Source organism: Nannospalax galili, unplaced genomic scaffold (assembly GCF_000622305.1).
Source record: "Nannospalax galili isolate Female #2095 unplaced genomic scaffold, S.galili_v1.0 scaffold324, whole genome shotgun sequence".
NCBI lineage: Eukaryota > Metazoa > Chordata > Mammalia > Rodentia > Spalacidae > Nannospalax > Nannospalax galili.
In genome coordinates, this window is record NW_008353027.1 from 1630188 (window position 1) to 1637280 (window position 7093).

Here is a 7093-nt window from a genome sequence, read left to right on the forward strand (position 1 = left end):
ACCTGCTCACACAAAAACAAATACAAAAATAAAAATCCTTAAGTTACAGAAAGTCATGTACAGTCTTAGCATTCTGCATAAGGTCCTTGCCTATTCTCAAATTATTTACTTATGCAATAATTCATTCATATAAACAAAGACTTCTGGGTGTCTGTTTATGCTGTTGGTTATGACAGGGTGATGATTATGTTTTCTTCCTGACATTTTCTCTTTGGCCTTTGAGAGCTCTTTCATTTGGCTCCTGCTTCACTTGGGCATCCTTTTCTTTCCTCCCTTCCTCCCTCTCTCCCTCCATCCCTCCCTCACTGCCACATTCTCTTCTTTCAAAAGGTACAAAGTACTATGTGCTCACCTTCTATATTTCTTAGCTCAGTCCTTTGAATTTGGCTTCATTTTTAAGAAGTCATATGCCATAGAACTAAAACCCAAGGTCTGGGTTTGGGGTGAGAGCATTATCAATGGCATAATTGCTTCTGTGCCTCCAGCTAGCCAAGAGGAAGTGCTTCCCAACAAACGAATACACAATGTCTGTATTTCCACATGTGTTTATCTGTCCAAGTAAAACTGAATACGATGTCATATCTGTCTTCAATGTTCTAGTCGCTTCCCCTTGCGCCTCTGTAATCCCATTCAAAGAGTGAGATTCCAGAGCTCCTTGGCCCTCCTACTACTTAACATCAACTCAAATTCAGAAGGTATGTATAGTAGGTTCAAAATTGTTCAAACCACCATGAGGCACAATTTTTTGACTAACGTGCTCACTTTTAACCTTTAGCCCTACATGTTGTCCTGATTTTTTAGGTTGCCATCTCTGGCACATCCTGTTTGGTGAGGCTGTCTCACATACTTGTGAAGTACTCTTCTCTCACAGAGTACATTCCAGTCAGGGTTCCACATCATCTCATCTTACATGACTCAGTCTTAATTTCATACATGAAGCTCTCTTTTATAAAATTCTATGTTTTGACAAATTAAGAGTGTCAGGTTTCCACCATTAAAGGACACACAGAGTAATTTCACTCTCTAATGGTGCCTCTCTCATCACTAAATCCTTGAGAAACTACTGATGTATTAGCCATTATTATAACTTTGCCTTTTCCAAAAGTCATACAAATGAATGTATAATTATACAAATATCAATTAGATCAAAGTGTATTATTACTGAGGTCACATGCAGTTTAGTGATCTTCTGCTTGATTTATGTTGTTGCTCGCTGCCAGGGATGTTGGTATCTTCACCTATAAGAGTGAAATTATCTATCTCTCCTTCTGGATCTTTTACTCTTTGTTTCAAGTATATTTATGCTCTTTTTCAGTACTTTATTTTCAGTTTTATTTAGAAAATCATGTGTGTCCTTTGGAATTACAGTTTTTATTGAATTTTTGTGCATTTTGTACACTGTAACTTAATAATACTTAGAACCCCTCCCTATATGCACATGCCCTATAGGCTCACCACAAGTTTTCATGTATTCTGTCATGTATCTGAAGGCCTATTGAGTCAAGTTTGTGTACCCAGATGTCCTTTGGTGTGAGTTCATCTACTGGAGTCTGGTCAGCATCACTCTCTGAAAGAAAACCAACTCTCCTTCACCAAGCAGTGACCAGCTGTCAACAGCTTCTCAGCATGGTGGCTTCATGCCAATTTTTTAACTTCTATGCTGGATTTCTATCTGGTTTCCATTTACATGGATATTATACATGCTGTCACCATTTTTGTAAGTTGATATGAATAAGTTCCCAGAAGACCAGTAAACTCTGTTTCCTTGTTGTCATCTACCACCCCTGGATCTTACTGTCTTTGTGCCCCCCCTTCCCCAGTGACCCCTGAGCCCTGGATAGATGAGGTTTAATATAGGAGTCCTATCCAGGGACATGCATTCTAGAGTCTTTTATTCTCTACATCTTGGCCAGTTGTGGTTTCTGTGTCAATCACTTTCTGTTGCATGAGGAAGCTTCACTAGTAAGAGTTGAGAGATACACAATATTCTTTCTACACCCTGCTCCACTCTGTTTAGTGAGTCTTAGTTGTAGAAGTTCCACTGCAGATATGTCACTTAGGGTTGGTCATCTCATAGACACTTGTTCTCTATGTTTGACCCATTGTGGAACTCTAATGGTCTCTATCTGTTGCAAAATAAGATTCCTTGATGAGTGGTGAGAGGTATACTTGTTTGTAAATATAAGGAAACATATTTCACGTACAGTAAGAAACTGAATTTGTCTAGGGATATGACAGACTTAAGATTTCCTCCCAAGATAACACAGGATATTGCCAGAGCCCTTGACTTTTTTTTTTCTCAGAACTTGAAAGTAAGCCTCTTTTGCTGAAGACAGGACATACTTCAGACACAGGATTTGGAGCATTGGAGCTGGAACTAATCTGGAAGCCTCCTCCTTGAGGACAAGCTTTCATAATATCAGAGGATTCTATGCAAGCTGTTAAGAGAGAAAATCAATCAGTGGCCCAAACACAGCTGTAGTCTAATAACTGCAACAATGAATAAATAACACTGCAAACTATTGCTATTGGTACAGTAGTAGCACTTTTATCTTGGGGGCAATCTATAGCTATCTAATTAGACTTAAAGCCTACTCAGTGAGAGGGAGCTCATGTGTGGTACTGTAAACATAGCCAAATACACATGGCTAGAGAGGTCATAGATCCCAGAGAAAAGCCCTTATGCTCCTTTGGTTCATTTTGGTCCCATTGTCATCATTTAAGGCTCTACTTGTCCCCGATAATCTTTATTAGGTAAGGCCTGAAAATAAAGACAAATATTCTATTCTGTCTTATTAGCTAATAAATGCAGGTGGCTATCTGCTCAGGTTTGGTTTCCATTGCTGTGATAAACACTAACCACAAGCATGTTGGAGAGAAAGAGTTTATTTCAGTTCACGATTTCTGAGCTATTCACACTGTTGGCAGGATTCAGTTTCTTACAGCTATAAAATGTGGGTCCTGTTCCTTTCTGCCACTCTTAGAATCAATCATCTTCTAGTGGTGACCAGTATTCATTCATACATAACCTCCTCCATCTTGAAACCTAGCAAGAGACCATAGAATTCTCTGTGGGCTTTCCATCTCTGTGATTTGCCCTCACCAGAAAAAAACAAACAAGCAAACAAATACTTTCTACTTTTAAAGTTTCCTGTGATTGGAATAGGGCCACCTGAGCATGTATCCCTCCTTGACTTATAGTCATGCCATAACCTTAATAAAATTCTGTAAACAAGATATCATTCCCACAGATGCCATTTGGACATGGAGACTTGGCCGACACTTTCAGATTCAGCTTCTGATTTTTCCGGATTGTTATCAGTGGAATTTAGAAACTTAGTAACAAAGTAATGCTTAAATAAATCATCATGTTCTACTTTATAGTGCAAGGCAGTTATCATAATCACCTCAAATAGCAGTGTTATCTGGGAAAAATGCTTAAAATATATTAAGATATATATGTATATGTACATAATCCTTTTGTCTTTTTTTTGCTTATTTGCCAAGGACATGCAGGGTGGTAAATTTATTTGGAAATTAAAGAGCAAATACAACTGCAAATATGTTTACATTGTAGAAAAGCAACAGTCTGTAAAAAGTGAAAAATAAAAACATTCCACCCCAGGAATATCTGACAATTATCTCCTTAAATCCTGAGATTTCCTTTCTTCCACAGTGATTTGCTCATTATTTGCCTGGGATCTCTAACTCTCCTCATTTTAACTATCCAGTTTGGAAGCAAGCTTAAGATGAATCTTCCCTCTATTTGGCTTGGACTTCAGGCTTTATTTTAAATCATGCTTGCAAAATGTCCCAGCTAAGAGGGACTCAAGTTTGATGTTGGACCTAAAGAAAACAAAGTGCCTCAACTCATTAGCCCACCAAGGGAACAGCAGCTAGCAATATGTTTAGCTGGCTGGTCATTAAAATTTTTCTCTCCAGCCTCAGCACTTGGGTGCCAATCAGTTCACAGACACTTGCTTTTCCATGCAGATACCCAAGGAAGCTGGACAAGCCCAGAAGTCAATCCAGAAGAGGGAAGCTACACTGGAAGAGCATAGGCTTACCTACAGGGTGTCTAATTCTATCCTCTCACGACTCTTGCTGGGAATGTTCTTAAAATGGCCTTCTGTTTCCCTAAATGAGCTACAAAGACAAAGGCACAGGTACTTTGAGGGAACTCCAAAGAGGACCCTATTTACCAAAAAAGGAAGTCAGAGCCCATAAAGTTTTCTTCCAACATCCTTCCCATCTTAACTCACCTTACAGATGAAAAAAACTTACACAAAACACATACTGTGTCCCAGGGGCTTGCTTCCTCCAACGGGCGGGGCCTGCTGTGGAGAATTGACTGGGGAGTTAGCTACTGAGGGAGGGGCTTCTGGGCACCATCTTGGGACAGAAAAGGGCAACTGCACTAGGCAACGGATGTGGAGAGGAAGGTGGCCCTAGCGTCTCATCTGGGTGGAGACGGGGCATTTACCAACCTGCGGGGCAAGACTGTGGGGCCCAAGACACTGTGGGTGAAAGTTAACAGACACTGCGGGCAGGTGTCTCCATCCTCTGGAATGGCTGGTGGAGCCTCTGGAGAGCTAGGTACCCAGTGTCGGGTGTTCAGTTTCTTTGTACTTTTCTCCATTTCCCCCTCCCTACCCAAGATATTAAATGAAAAATTCAGATAAAAATATGTTATATGGTTTGTCTGATGGCACCCTGAGCCATGGACCCTGAAAAAAGTGAAGACAGGTCAAACAGAGAGCAGGAAGGAGACAATTTAGTGGGACACACACATTGCCTGCTAGATAACCTCCCGCTGTCCGCTCTCTATGCTTTTAGAGGTAGACCACTGTGCGGAGTCTTCATAGGTTAAGGCCTTATGCCCATGCAGCGTTCAGATGGATGGTACTTCTTTGCTTTTTCAAAACAAACCCCAAATCCAAACCAAAAAGCCCAAGGATTTCTCAAACCTAGCATCCTTTCTTTCTCCTTCCTTATTTTTGTCTTAACAGGAATTTCACATTGTAACAAAGAGTGTTCTGTCTTGTATTTGAGTTTTGCCATTTTTTTCCCAGGGAACTATAAAGGAGTTTCCATGAACATCAAGAGATTCCATTTTTCATGACTAACATAGAATTCTTGCCCGTATAGTCTTCCTGGCAAGTTGTTGGGGGGTAAAATCTATCAACAGTATTTCTGCTTTCTGTACTAGTTCTCATGTGTAAATTCCCATTGGCAACTGCATCTCCCCTACAACGTCCTCTCTGTCTCAGTGATTTATCTCAGAAGTCTCAAGCCAATGTTTAAAATGTACACTGTTTACTAACAAAGTGTACAAACTCCCAGCCATCAAATCGGCAGTGGACCTTATGAAGTGTTGTCATGTGCTCAGATTCAGGACTTGAAAAATTTGATAAAGTTTTGGGGTGAGAGTGAAACGGAGCAGCCCTCTTGGGTGTTGGCTGTGCACAGGTGGTCAGTGCCTTTCCAGGAGAGAATGTGGAAGTGTTTGCAAAGCTGCAGAGTGTTCCCATACTGCTCTTTCTTTGGGTAACATCCTACAAGCTTAAAATACGCTGTCTAATCCAGCTTTCCTTTGTCTGACAAGATTAATCGCTTGCGGTTCTACCGCTCTGAGAAGTGGTGCTGGTACAGTTTCTTCCACAGCAGCTGATCTTTCACTCAGCACATGCGCGGACCGGTTGCTTAGCCCAGGCTGACCAGGTCATGCCCATCACTCAGCAGCTGCATGCTGTTCAGTCGTAAGCATAGAGGCAGGTGGGTGAAAGTGACCTGGATGCTGTTCAGCTGCAGCTGCCAGTGCAGAATGGTCTCCAATCAATACCCCGCAGCAGGCTGCTGAGTCTCTGGACCAGCGAATCTAAGGATGTGTACAGGGTCTGGAGCAGTTCCCTTATGAGTCTAATATTTTGCTGGTCTTCAAGAAGTTTCAGTACTACTTTCCCCAAAATGTTCATGAAGTTCTTTTGGGCGATGTCACTCAGTGATGTGAACTGTGACTTTGCTATCGGTTTCAACAGCCGTCCTAACATAGTTGCATCTTCTGGAATCCAGGATGGCACTAGAGAAGTCCAGTCTGCTGATAGCTTTCCCCAAAGTGCAGTATGCACTGGCACTTTTCAGTACTTCATTTGTGAACATAGATCCATTTGTCTTGGTGGAAATCCTGGTTTTAGTATGTCCTTTCTCTGCTTGACTGCAACATCATAGTTCAGGCACTTGAAAAGATCCTCCTTATTACTGGACACCTCCTTGCTGCAATAACTGCTTAAGTCACCCACGAAGCAGCCGCCCTTCTCATCCAAAAAGCACTTGTAGGCTGTTTTCACTCAGCTCTGCCTGGGGCTCCACCAGTCCTGCCCAAGATAGGGCATGGCATCGAGAGCAGATGCAACCGATGGGAGGAACTGATGACTAGGGACTGGCCTGGCTTGCAGGGGACATGCTGCCTTAGGAGGATGCTGGGAGTGGGGGTAGGTAGGTAGTAGTTCAGGGACCCCACATGGGGGCTGTGCATTTGAGGTGGTCGCAGCCCATGGGGGTCCTCGGGGAGTCTAATTAATTTGTCTTACTAGCTATTTTTACAGTCTGATTTAAAATGACGTATATATTTTCACCAAGAGAATACATAGGCCTAGAGAAAATAGTGATCTAGACTGTTCAGCGGTTCCAAGAAATCCCAGGTGTATTAGTTACTTCCCTGCTTCAGTGATATGAGAAATTCTCAAAAATTAAAAAAAGTAAATATGTTTAATTTAAAAAATAAATTGTAAAAGTTTTTAAAAACCACACCATGACCAAGGCGACTTATAGCAGGAAAAATGTATTTGGCTTATAGTTCTAGAGAGATAAGAGTCCATCATGATCAGGAGGCTGGGGACATAAGGTGACCAGAGCAGAAAGCTGAGCACTCACATCCTCAGGTGCAGAAAACAGAGAGACAAACTGGCACTGGGAACAAGGCCTATGAACTCAACTCCAGTCCCCAGTGACATGCTGCCTCCAGCATGGCCACAGCTCTGAAAGTCCAGTGACCCTCCCCAAACAGCTCCCTGAAATGGAACTAAGTGTTCAA

The 7093-nt window shown here is 41.9% G+C and overlaps 1 pseudogene; it reads right to left on the bottom strand.

Moving 5' to 3' along the window:
- Positions 1-5391: 5391 nt before the first annotated feature.
- On the bottom strand, positions 5392-6392 carry LOC103747779 (annotated as a pseudogene).
- Positions 6393-7093: the final 701 nt, after the last annotated feature.